This window comes from Pholcus phalangioides, unplaced genomic scaffold (assembly GCF_987345545.1).
Source record: "Pholcus phalangioides strain wild (caught in Gottingen) unplaced genomic scaffold, Ppha-v1.0 ptg000015l_1, whole genome shotgun sequence".
Classification (NCBI taxonomy): domain Eukaryota; kingdom Metazoa; phylum Arthropoda; class Arachnida; order Araneae; family Pholcidae; genus Pholcus; species Pholcus phalangioides.
The window spans coordinates 22800407-22814574 of record NW_028301608.1 but is presented as its reverse complement, the minus strand read 5'-3'; the positions used below and the strand labels follow the sequence as shown (position 1 = coordinate 22814574).

The 14168-nt window shown below is 35.5% G+C and overlaps 1 protein-coding gene across 2 annotated transcripts in view; it reads left to right on the top strand.

Moving 5' to 3' along the window:
* Positions 1 to 3712, top strand: part of LOC149075684 (uncharacterized) — a 108258-nt gene extending 104546 nt beyond the window's left edge. Inside the window, exon 5 of one of the 2 annotated variants that reach the window (XR_016194190.1) lies at positions 3492 to 3712. The gene's annotated coding sequence lies outside the window, so the exon portion shown is untranslated. The remainder of the gene's footprint in view (positions 1 to 3491) is intronic. The other variant, XM_089245434.1, reaches the window with a different exon arrangement.
* Positions 3713 to 14168: the final 10456 nt, after the last annotated feature.

Sequence of the window (14168 nt, the reverse complement as noted above, 5' to 3'; positions counted from 1 at the left end):
TTGTTACCTCATCATCACGACACACTGCACAGCAGACCCAAAGTGTGCTAAAACGTCTAAAATAAACTTCGATGATTTGATTAAAAAAAATCACAAAACTCCTGGCGAGTTCGTAATTATCGCAATCAGGCACATTTGAGTGCTTGCAAAATATCCCCACTGATTATCCGAGGATGATGTTTCTCCTTTGCGGGGAACGCAAAGGCACAGTAGAATTTCCCAATTTTCCTAGATTATCTTCGCATCAGCCAGCTGTTAAAAACCTTCGATGACTGATTAGTTGGAGCAGCCATATAATTACTAGCCATACTTCCTATTATACCAAAGTAATAAAGCCACATAAGGGCTTTGATCAGTGGTAAACTTCTTACCAGGCTAAAATACACCAAACTCCTATGTACTGTTCAGGTCTCAGCCAAAAGTAGAATCTGAGAATTATGACGATAATGACGAACTTCACCGCGATTGTAGACAAAACATTTAGCGAAACTTGCTTGGACCATGGGCATCCTCTAATCTATTTATAATGACATGGACCTTCAAACTCCGATGATAGCTTCAGAACGATCGAAAAAGATTTTGACCTGCCAATCCATTTTCTTCAGTTGGCATCCATCCACAAATGGATGAAATGATCTAAAAAAAGACGCCCTTAAAAAAGTTATAGAAAAAGAAGCTATTAATCAATCTGAACAAAAAAAACCCTTTAAAATCTTGATAGCTCTTGATGAGCATTAATTTTATTAAAAACACCAAATTGATTTTTTTTTATGGCATAAAAATGTGAGATTGAAAAAATAACATCTTAAAAGGTGGAAAAACACGGGGAAAAATGCAGTTAAAGGGAATAAGAGGATAAAAACCGTAAGCCGAGGTCAGATGTGAAAGAAAAAATTAGAGAAATAAAGTAAAAAAAATTCGGAAAAGAAAATTTCAATTAATTTTTTCCCCCTTTCAGTTGGAAATAAAAGAAAAACAATTTAATGAACTTCGGGAAGATTTTAATTACTTTTTTTTGGTTTTAATAGAAAAATCAATGGGGCGACTTCGACTACGAGAAATCTTTCGGACTTTCTAGATTAAAAAAAAATTAAAATGATAATAGTATTTGAGAGAAGAAAAAATATAATTTGAGGAATTATCTAATTTTTCCATGATGAAAAATGCGATTTGCTTCTGAAAGAAAAAGTTAAATTTTTCGAATAAAAACTGCAATGAGAAATGCAGAGATGAGATATATTTTCTTTGAAAATAGTAACCAAAATCAAAAAGACATTCACCTACTATACAGGGTGTTGCTCTGAAATGGTGAAAAACTCAGAGGGATGATATCCGGCATCATGGGGAACTACTACTACTATTTAAATACAAATACAACGCCACAACAAGCAAAATGCCCAACGAGGTGACTGAGAAAAAGATGCCCATAATAAAAATGGATGCCATATATTTCAAAAATACAGCAACCCAATTAAAAATGCAATTACAAACAATATATATACATGATGAAATATTATACAATGCCCATAACAATACTTATGGTTGTCTTATTCTAAGTATGGATAGCTTCTGGATTTACCCCCCAACATGTTTATCGTATTTATTTTGAAACGTGTCAATTTTGTTACAATTTACTACCGGGGGTAAGCTATTCCATTTATTAACGACCCTATTAGAGAAAAATTCCCTGCGACACCATACATGGACCTCGTATACATACCTTTACGGAATTTCTGACGAATCGTATCTGAAGCCCTAACGTATTTATGTTGTTGAGTTGCGCTTGTTTTGTGTTCGTGCCACCATCTGGCTTCCATATTCTGATGTAAAGATGGAAATGCTTGAATTTTCATGTTATGCCAGTATCGTGTTGCTGGTCTGCCTGCTCTCTGCGGAGAGGCTTTTTCAAATGGGAGAACGGCTTACATTCGCACCTCGAAGCTGAAAAACCGCAGAAAACCAACTTCAGGTGACCACTACTGTGCCGTCAACGGGGTTCGAACCTGGATCCTCAGGACGAGAGTCCAGTGCAGCATCATGAGAAACAAAAAATTGCCATACAACATGGCATCACAAACCACGTTTAGTCGGTGAAAATCGCAAAAATACTTATGAAAGGTGTGACGTCGAGTAGGACAAAAAGGCCAATAAAAAATAAGTAAAAAAAAAACATTTATTTGACAGCATGTGATTTCAACATAGCCTGTGGTGCACAAAATAAAGTACAACAATGAGTACAAAATAAGTACAACAATGAGTACAAAATAAGTACAACAATGAGTACAAAATAAGTACAACAATACAACAATGAGTACCAATTAAGTACAACAATGAGTATAAATTAGGTACAACAATGAGTATAAATTAAGTACAACAATGAGTACCAATTAAGTACAACAATGAGTATAAATTAAGTACAACAATGAGTATAAATTAAGTACAACAATGAGTATAAATTAAGTACAACAATGAGTATAAATTAGGTACAACAATGAGTATAAATTAAGTACAACAATAAGTACAACAATGAGTACAAATTAAGTAGAACAATAAGTACAAATTAAGTACAACAATAAGTACAAATTAAGTAAAAATAACTTGGTAGGTAAAATAAATAAGTAGAAAAACCATTTACAAGACAACATGATTACAATGCAGTAGCACAGTTCAATGCCAGAAAGTAGACGAAAGAAATGGTTACATGAGATTTGATATTTACTATTGTACTTTATTTTGTACATCACAGGCTCTGTTGTAATCATGCAGTGAAATAATTAATGATTTTTCTATTTATTATAATTTTTTATAGTTTTTTTTCCCTCACTTAACGCCACGCTCTTCATAAGTATTTTTGCGTCTTTCACCGACTAAACGTGGTTTGCGATACCATGTTTGATGCCAATTTTTGTTCCTCTTGATGTCTAGTATCACTCCTCTGAGTTTGTCGCCACTTCAAGGCAACACCCTGTATAAAGAATGTACGTAACCTATTCCATTCCGACGTTTCGTAAGTTCTAACGGGCTCGAAATATCTCCTGATATGATAGTACCACCGAAGCTTTCTTAAGAACATCATGGACCCACTAGGAAAGTGATTTTTGAGGGCTTCCAATATGACAAGAAATAGCTACCTAAAAATTGAAATGCTTGCTCTAGAAAATTTTAATTGAATCTCATTTTTAAGGGGCTCGGATAAGCTCATGCTTCAAGACGGAACTAAATACAGCAAATTTTTTTATTGAAGAATTCGGCACCACGATTTCAAACCAAAAGTTTGAACATTTTATTGCAGCGCCTCCTATATGAGATAGTGTCTATGAGATTTTAACTTTTGAAATCTTTATGATATTTTTAATTTTGTAATTTTTATGATATTTTTAATTTTGTAATTTTTATGATATTTTTAATTTTGTAATTTTTATTTTTTTTCCTGACAAATATAAAAAACGTATCTAATAATTATTGATGACAATTTTTTATTTTATGTATAGGTTTCCTTACCAGTATTCAGTGAATTGTGTGTATTATATCGAGCTCTGATCATTCATTTCAATGGAAGAAAACATAAACTGCAGTTCTGCAATGAATGTGTAAATAATGAAATAAAACCTTTATTCATTTGTTGTTTGTAATTAAGTCTTTGTAAACTGTATATTAATCTGATGTATTATGGGCAATAAATTATGTTTTGGGGTCGTTTTATAATTTTTAATTGGAGCTGATAAATTACTAATGGATGTGGAAATTTTATAATGTACAGCGTGGAGCCAAAGTCCAAGGGGAAAAACATGGAATCAACTGATTGGCTTATGAAAGTACGATCTGAGGTGAAATTCTTGTCTTGCGACCAAGAGAATGTTGTTCTCTAAAACAAATTAAGAAAAATTCAAAACATCGCGCATGGATAGCTCTGTACCTTATTTATTTGAATTGTGTAACCGGTGAAGGCACGAATCACACAAATAATCGAGACCTCTCAATTATGAAATATTGTGAAACACATAATATTGCGAAATTTAAAGTTCTCAAGAATTTTTATTTTGATAACCCTCTTCCAAAGGAAAAACACGAAACTGACCATGTATATCCGTGACGAGCATTTCAAGGCAAACTTCTCTCTTACATGCCATGTTCAATCGAATATCAATTTTGGAAACTCAGCATGGATTTTTGGTTCACCCTGTACACTATGCAATATAGCGTACAGAAATGTACCAGAATACATCACTGGATTACATACCGTTTGTGTTGGATTTCATCTTTTTATGGTGCTAGGCTACGCTACACCAATGAGTGAAATTATATTCGATCAGTTGTGCGCAATAATTTTGAAATCTCGTTCCCATGGCTATGCACCAGCAGTTAACAAAAACTAATCACGGACCTTTAGAGTCCTCAAAAGGTAAGGTTCCCGAAGGGGTATGCCGGATGTCTATCAGAAAAAAAAATAGTAAAAAATAAAATAATTATGAAATGCCTCAGAAAAATCTTGGTCCCATCGATGTTAAGCGGAAGACAATCCATGCATATAAGATTAATTTTCTGTCTGTCTGCGTGTGTGTATGTCCTCGATACAAATCTGAAATTTTAAACTGATCTCTAAAATTTTGCATGTATACAAAACATGATCCAACCTGAACTAGTAGCTACTTTAAAAGTTCGTCAGAGCTGAGAAAATACCCAAAATGAACAAAAACTGTCGGACATTGGTTCGGGAGCCACAACAATGACTTTTGGGAGGTTTACTTTGGTAACTTGGTTTCCTAACAATGCGTTTTAGATATGTATATGCCTTTGCAATGGTTTGCTACTTCTTTAATGCTGCCAGTATTTAAATTTTAGTCAGTAAAATTATTAATTGAAATACCATCATAATAATATGGTGAATACCCGGACAGCGCCGGCCATTATAACTAGTTGAACAATAATTATTGAACCAACGACTTTGCTGACACTAGACAACAAAAAATAGAAAAAAATAGAAAAATATTACTGGTAAATAAGAGATTTAAAAACCCAAAATATGTTTCGGCACTTATGATTGTGGTGCCGTGTTCAAGGTGAAAACAAAAATAGTTTTTGTACGCGTGGTCAGAAGAACAAGGCCGTGTGGTGGCAGAGCTGTTTGCTTCCGTTTCGTATTTTATTCATATATTTGATGTCATCATCAATAGATAGCAGCACAACAGTGATCAACATGACGTCATCGAATATTGTTCATTTTTCAAATGACATTGTGGTAGGACAATCGAGTGGAGAGCGTTGGTTTCATGTCATTTACTAACTTTTTTGACTCACGGAGCCCTTTTGAGTTTATTATTTCCATAGATAAACTCCGCGGCTTCTTTTTTTGTTTATTTATCGAATATACTGATATATTTTATCTTCCTCGAACGGCCGCGGAGCCTCTGGGAAAGACACACGGTGCACCAGTTGAGAACCACTGCCTTAAAGGAATCTAAAGGAAATGGGGATCTAAATTTTTGTACCTCAACCTAAAAAACAGTTAAATTTGTGCTCGTCATCCCAGCAGTATGAAGTTATTATTGAATTGTAGCATTCCTGATTCAGCAACAACAGCATAGAAAATATGAAATATGTATGGAGTGGAGTAACTGTAATAAATATACATTAATCATAACCTTGAATATTTTCAGCAAACTGCTATAATCACGACCATTCAAATATATTACATTTAAATAGTCGGGATTTTAGCAGCTTTGATGCGAATGGTTACGAATTATTTACGCTGCCAACTACTCAAGAGTCCACCAAGTTTCTTTTCACCAAAGCATTTGGTTGTTAAATTTGGATGCACCCTTGCGGATAATATCGATTTTTCTTCCCCCTCATTTATTCCATATTTATTTCCTGATGACTTGAAAATTTAATGTAAATGCAATATTGATTTATACATAATTACAAACTCCACTTCCCCGTACATGCAGTGATTGCACTCATTACTTAGGAATTCTATTATTTTTTCACCCCTCGTCTATTTCCCAACCTTATAAGGAGCATGATTCAAGAGTGGTATACGTTCGAGGGTCGTGATGCCTGCGACGCTCTACGACACAAATATGGCTAATGACTGACATCCAACTATGAACGGGAGGGTGAATCCAAGAATAATGACTACCCATAACTCATAATCCATATATCACCGTGCCGTAACGACGCGATTCTCCTCCATCTTGAGAGACGGCGGGGAAGAGAGCGAATCTCTACTTCTCTCTCTCTCTTTGGTACATACTGCACATACATATACGTATATATAATGTCTGGCACACAAGAAAGACCGTTATAGGATCAACATTGCAGCCAGAACATACCTGGCATTCTCCATCTTACCCTCTTGGAGGGAAACTAGTTGTGCATTGCACGAAGCGAGGGGTGGTGTAGGCCACTTTTCCTGTACGACACGTGAGGAACGTGTGGTATACGACCGAAAAGGAAGCTTTTCCTCCCCACTGATTTACAATCCATGGATGTCTATGGGCTCTGATTAACGATGGACGATTAAGGGGCTGGGGCTGTGGAATTTGTTCCAGATGATAGTCCCCAAGGGTTCCCTTCCACTGATCCATTTAAGGGGCGAACAAACCGTTGAATTGACAGCGAGGAGTCGTCCGCAATATCTACGACGGGACTTTTACTAGATTTATGACCTGAATCGCATGGACCCTCGGGAGTCATACGGGAAAAGAATATTCCTTTTATTTTTTTTCCTTCGGTTAAGTTCCAGGAACAAGTCCTATCTTTGGACGCCGTTTAACGACTAAAAGTCGAAGATTTTGAGTCGGAATAATTGGCAATATATCTGGTATGTGTACAGGGTGAAACTGCAAATTAGATAGTTTCTTAGACGCTTCGAAATTCGTTTTATGGGTATTTGAATGTATGTCTGATCTGACTGAATAGACTTGAGTGGAGATAGTGCTTCTTTTATGGATAGGTAATTGATTTTTATACGACGAGGAGATCTTAGATTGAACCAATTTATCTCGAGATTGAAACTTCATTTTAATACGCAACGTTGCGCACTAAATTACGCACTCTAAAGACGTTACTCTTAAGTAATTAGTTTGGCTAGGGTTTTTTCGACTTTGCATAATCTTTTTTATAATTTTTGCGTATTTAGCTATTTTCACGCGATAGAATTTTTTTTTTTTATTTTTAGTAATTTTTAGACATTTTACATGATTTTCAGTAATTTTTAGACATTTTACATGATTTTCAGTAATTTTTAGGCATTTTACATGATTTCCGCAACTCAATGCAGATTTTCATAATTTAGAGCATTGAACAATGAAGAGGGGTTTTACCCCCAGCTCTTTTTTCCCTAGCTGCATTTCCCACAATTAGTGACTTTTCGGTGATATATTACCAATAATTGGCAATTTTAGTTACCTTTGGTATCGTTTTTGGCAATGATTGGTGATTTTTCGGTGATATTAGCAACAATTTTGCAATTTTGTGTACCTTTGTCATCATCTTCGACAATGATTGGCAATTTCCAGTAACGTCCTCGAGGAAATATGACTAGTCCATTTATGAAAATATATTTTTAGGTTTTTACGGCATATTTTTAGTGATTCACGGTATAAATACATTTTTTGTGAAGCGTATTCTGTCGGTTTTAAGGTAAAAAAAATCCTAGCCCTAGTAATTAGTGTTTTTGTACAACTTTTAGATCAAAACAATAAGTAATTTTCATGAAATTGCTCAAACTATTTATCACTGCAATTTAAATTTGCATTTTAGCTTGAGATATGTGAAGAAAATAGCATATACAGTAGAATAGCATATGCGTTCGTTACAACGACTACGTGTACTTGCGATCGTTCCATTATAACGACTGGCCTATTTTTTTTTCCTATTCGTCCCATGTTATTTTTGTTTTCAAATATTACAGACCTTGAAAGACAACGTCCAACGTATAACGTGCACTTGTTTTCTTACGTCTTCTCACATTTTGCAAATATGTTTTGATCCTATTCTACATTATATCATATTCTATATTTTGTATAATTTTCCAACAGGCTACATGGTGAACAAATTCAATACAGAACAATTTTGCTCAGTACTCTTCATAACTAGACAAATTGTGTATTGGACTTTCAATATACCAACAGCCCCTCCACTTATAAAACCCTATTCGAGTAATTCTTCTACAAGGGTACATCATTGTAACTAATTATGGGGGAAAAATTATCATGGGGGGGGACTAACACCCATTCAACTGAATACTTACATTCAATTTATAACGGTAAGCTTTCAGCACAAATATACCTTATAAATGAAAGAATTGTAAATATATCAATATACAAAATATCTATAAATCATAAATTTATATACGAAGGTTTTGAACAACTGGCTGTTGCGAAAATATATATTTCGGAAGGACAGAAAATTCAACTGCCCCTGCGGGGAATCGAACCCACGTCCTTTAACATTCCGGGTGAACGCCCTAGACCACTAGACTACAGAGCCACAGAATCGCTCAATCTTTCCTTGGAGCTCGTGTACACTGAAAGGGACCGTACATGGACGGCCTTGTATAAATCTGTATGAATGTGGCCATCTGGTGGCCTGTTATTCACGATCTATTAGTTGATTGCTGCCGCCGTCCATTGAAGGGATTTCACTGTGGCCTTGGGACGAAAATGAAAATAAAATCCTTTAAAGGTGAATAATACATACATATTGTATTTCAAATCTCTCCCACTTCAACATACCAGCTTCTTCTTCTTTCTTGCCCACAAGTCTTTTCTACACTACTTCTTTCGAAATCCTAGGCTGCGGTCTCCGGCCCTTACGTGCCACTGGGCGCACGTGCAATTTTTCTCCCTAGTCATTTGCTTCAGCTGTCCATTTCAGTCAAATATATCTTGTACGTTGCATTGAGTTGATGGCTGTCTTCATGGGGAGAACGACGAGAGTGATTCGATACTTGTGAGCACGGGGCAAGGGGAGCCACCACTGTAAATCTTTGCTACCTTTTCCGACACAACCCTGCCTCTTTTGAGGTAACGGAAGTAAGGTGCTTTGCATCAGTCCGGGATTGTGAGCGGTTCTATCTATCTATCTACATATTGTATTTAATTTTACAAACGATCAATATAAAGAGATATAGATGGCTTTTTTCTCAGCCAGAGATATCAAGGAAACGGTTATTTTCCGGATATTATGCTGAGGTGAGCTCGGAAAGAAAAGTCATCACGTCTCCGCCGGGACTCGAACCCAGGCCCTCTTGCATACCGGGCAAGCATGCTACCATCTACACCACTGGAGACACATGAATCTGCCTTCCAAATTTCACGCACTGTGTCACTACTTCAGCGCCTCACGACACAGTGCGTGAAATTTGGAAGGCAGATTCACGTGTCTCCAGTGGTGTAGATGGTAGCATGCTTGCCCGGTATGCAAGAGGGCCTGGGTTCGAGTCCCGGCGGAGACGTGATGACTTTTCTTTCCGAGCTCACCTCAGCATAATATCCGGAAAATAACCGTTTCCTTGATCAATATAAACTTCACTATAAGGTCAGCCCAGGCAGTGGCGATATTGAAGATAGCATCCTTTACGTTGTACCTCTTCCAAAATTCTTTGACAGTCATGACATCATCAGATGAAAGCAAGCCTTCATCGATATAAAAGCTTTTCTGTAACGCCGGTTCATATTTTCAATTATGCCCTGGCCCATAGGACGGATAAGTGTAGTTGCATTCGCTGGGAGAAAGAGGCATGTTATTTTGCCATCATCACTTTTAAGTTCACAAGAGGTGTCGAGCATTGCTCATTAACAGCCGTGCTTCCTGCGGCCATGCGCTCGAACTTGAGGCAAGAAAACGCTGTGGAACCATTCTTAAAAATTGTTTGGTCCATCCAAGCACTTTTTGGACATCATAGTTCAATGCGTTCATACTTAATTTTCGATAGCACGTGGTTTTTGGATTTACCAATTACAAGCGGGCGCAATCTGATTTTTTGTACAGACTGACGATCTTTTGGTTTTCAAAACCTGGGGCTGTTTTTTCCACATTTTTTTTTTTTTTTTGCGATGACGTGTAACGGAAACTGACGATTCAACGAGTGACGGTTAATCGAGGTTTTACTGTATTTGATTTAATATGATTATCATCGGAGTTTGTAAATATTTTTATCGGTGATGAATATGAGAGAGAGAGAAAATTGATTTTATTCACCTTTATATACCGATCACACACACATTTAGCCGAATGTTATTTTCCTTTATATTCTAAAAAATCCATGAATTTTTTTCCTGTATGTTTTCTGGACTCGCCCATGTCTATGGAAACAAAATTAAAATTAAAAACAAAAAATAATTTTTTTTTGTTTCTGAAAAATAGTTGATTGGAAATTATATGACGTCCTGAAATGAATGAATTTATGAAGTTTTGTAAATTAAATATGGGATCTCACACCTGCCGGAAAGAAAATCACTCGCTTTCATAAAAGAAAAATATATTTTCTATCTTTATTTATCAACTTTCGGATCAGTTTTATTATTAATAAATTTTCAAAACAACTTTATTATTAATCAATTTTGAAATCAATTATTTTATTTATTAATTAGTTCATATTTTTATTTTACTCGTAAAATAATTCTGCCGTTGTTATACTTCCAACTCATAAACGATCAGTAAAGCGAACAGAAATTGTTTAAGTCACAATATTATCACTGAAAGTAATTATTTTGTTAAATTTTTAGTGACACACATAGAAAAATTTGTTTTATTTAAATGATTATTTATATGAAGTTGATAACACAATTTTCTCAAAGTTATCATTACCCCCTTGTAATAACAGATGGCACCACAATCTTCATGTGTAGTTGTGAAAAAGCGGAAATAAAAAGTAATGTTTAATTTCACACTGAAAACTTATTTATGTAATTTCTGTACATTCAACTAAATTTATCGATTCTCAGTATCTAATAGAAAATTCTGCTCCGCACGATATGCAATCATCATTAATTTTTGATACAGTGGATTCCCGTTTTAACGAATACTGTTATAGCGAAAATCTCGTTTTAACGAACAGTTTTCTAATCCTGCAGATAAGTTTACATAGGAAAAATGTAATTCCTTTATAACGCAATTTCGGTATAGCGAAGTGATTTCTTCTGTCTCTTGGAGTTCGTTATAATGGGATTCGACTGTATTTTTCTCAGACACATTTGAGCTCTACTTCTTGAATAAAACTTTTATAAACCGCTAATTAAAGTCTAACAAAAATATTTTCAAGTGTGATGAATGAATTTAATTTAATGCAATTTGAAAATTTGTTTCTTACTATGTACAGCATTTACGAGCATTATATGAAAGAAAAAATTGAAATAGGTTGGATTTCTTACGTGAAATCTTTATGTTGAGAAAACTTAGACTATTTGGAAACGTGGATTTCTTTTTTTTTATTGGCATCAGGTGAAACAGGGCAGCAAAATTTTAATTGGGTTTTTGAGGACAGGATGTCCGTATAAAAACTTTTTTATTTCACTATACAATCCCTTGTTACAATTTGAATGACGTATCTGAGGTCTACACGTTATTTGGATAATTTTTCTAACTTAAAATTATGTCTCTACGAATCAACGCTTCATCAGTTAAATGCGGCAAAGGGAATTAAGTAATCACCGTGAATATATGTTTCGGTAAATGTGATAAATCCTGTGATTAGGCATAATTGTAGGATATCATGCATAATCACCGACAATTTTGATGAGTTTGAAAAATATTGCGAATTCATCACATTACTGGTGATTGGTAACTGGTACTAATTAGCTCGGCTGGTATTAGTAAGTTAGTTTTTAAATAAATAAATAAATATAATATGTACGATATATATATATTGGCAGTAAAGTTTTTAAATAAAAAATATTGGTCATTATTCCATGATATTCAGTCAAGGATGACGAATTCAGTGAGTAATGTTCGTTATGCTTTAGCATATGGATAAATAAATGGGAATTTCGCCTGTTTTGGCCTTTGTATTTGTGTGTATAGAGACACAAGACTGATAATTATTTATATTTTTTCATCTTCTTCGCGCTTAATTTAATTTAGTTTTTATGACACGATACATAGTGTGCACGCAGCACGTATGGGCAAAAATGAACAGTTGTTAAATTAATTTGACATTTTTTTTATAAACGGGATCCTCTCCTATTTCCAAGGACCCATATGATCCATCCAGGGAATTTATGATTGTTGGTAGACATCCATCCATGACAGAACCGGGAATCGAACCCAGACGTGCACAGTCCGTGGCTAGCTCTCTAACCACTGGACTTCCAGCTGGCGAAAACATTTGCAGATGATTTCTTCAAAATTTATCAAACTTACCCACTTTATTTGGGAATTATGCAAAACCACCGGTACAAGTTATAAATATAATGGAATTTATCAAATTCGCCTAAACCAGCGTTTCCCAACCTTTTTCAGTCCGCGTACTCCCAGCTGGCTCCGTTCCTTTCCGCGTACCCCCGATCCCAAATCTGCCAGGCATCTCCCCCAATTTTTCACCCATTACAGATTCCGAAAACTTCCCTAAACAAAGGTATATGTTGGATTAAATTATGTGGTCTGTTTTTTCATTATATAGTTTTTCATTTTTTGAAGCAAGCAAACAAATTAACACAAAGATTTGAAAAAAAAAGTTAATGTGATATTTGGGACTGTACGGTATTACAAAGTTTTGAAAAATTAGGCTCAAAAGAAGATAACTGCAAACTCAAATCCGGAGCTGTGTTCAATATGCTTCTATATTTATTTTTCATATAAGTATACGAAGAAATAGTCCGTTCAAAACAAGCTCCGTGAAAACAAACGGAAACAAAAACATTAGGCTTTTTTAGGCTTTTAGGCTTTTGACTTTTGTGGAAAGTTAGCTGTATTCGTCACCGCGACGAGCCCAAAAACTGTCTAGGTTCACCGATCCGCCATTGAAGAGGATCTTCAGAGTGGTATCTGATGCGAGCTCTAGCAATTTCTCCTTTTCTGGAATCAACAATGAAACCGCGGTTCAAAAAATACTCTTCTTTGAAAGGATTAGATATCCACCGATCACCCATTTCCAGCTCTGAAAATTATTTCTCTTGAATGATGATTTTAATCCTTCCAAGTGACCGAATGTTAAATTTCGTTCAGCTTGTGAGAAGAAATCGTGAAGTGTTTCGAACACTTCCAAAAAAAGAGCTATCTCGTGTCGAAGTTCGAACAGCCGCGGCAGGACTTGACTCTGGGATAATCACTTAACTCTGGTGTGCAAAAGCAAAGAGTTGTGAACGCTGTCCATGCCTTCACACAACAATTCAAATAACCTGGTATTTGATAGGATTCACCTTGATAAAGTTGACAACTTTGACCGCTTCATCAAGAATGTTTCGCAAATTTGGAGGCAAAGGTTTCGATGCAGGGCTCTGTCTGTGAATATAGCAATGATTCCATTTCATTAGAGGGTGACTTCTGCCACGCATGCAAGAAGAAATAAGTAGCAACCTTCCGTGAATTTTGCTATTTTTTCCGTGAATTTTTGTGGTAAGTCCAACCCATTTTGACCATTTAATTCCTTTTTCAACGAAATAATAATCAATTGCTTCAAATAAGTCTTTAACAGTCGTACGACCCCTTCAATGGGTGACAAATAAAAATATTTATTTCGAATTCTCTTTGAAGTAGCACAGATTATAGCGCAAAAAAAAAAAAAATCGGTACTTTTGTAGACTTGGATAGAAAAAAATTCACAACCATTGACGTGACTGTGCTCTCTACATCGTCTGACCTGTCCTGTATTTTTCGAGACACCGTATTATTTGACAGAAGTATAAACTCATTATAGGAGCACTTTCCTCTGCAAGCATGAATCTGACAGCATCTTTGAGAGAAGCACGGTGAAATTAAATTTTCACCAATGGTGTGATTTTTTCCTCGTCTCGCAATACGATAACTAATGTAGTAGGAGGCCTCGGTAGCTTTGACAGCAAAACACTTTGGCAGATTAAAAATATGTTTTCACGTTTACAGGTGCACAGTACTTCATTTTGGCGTTTCAGTCACAACTTTTGCTTCAGCACAGATCCAGTTTTTAGCCAATGTAAGCCATAGCGCAAATCACATGAGTAGTAGCTGCTTGGTAGAAAAGTTGA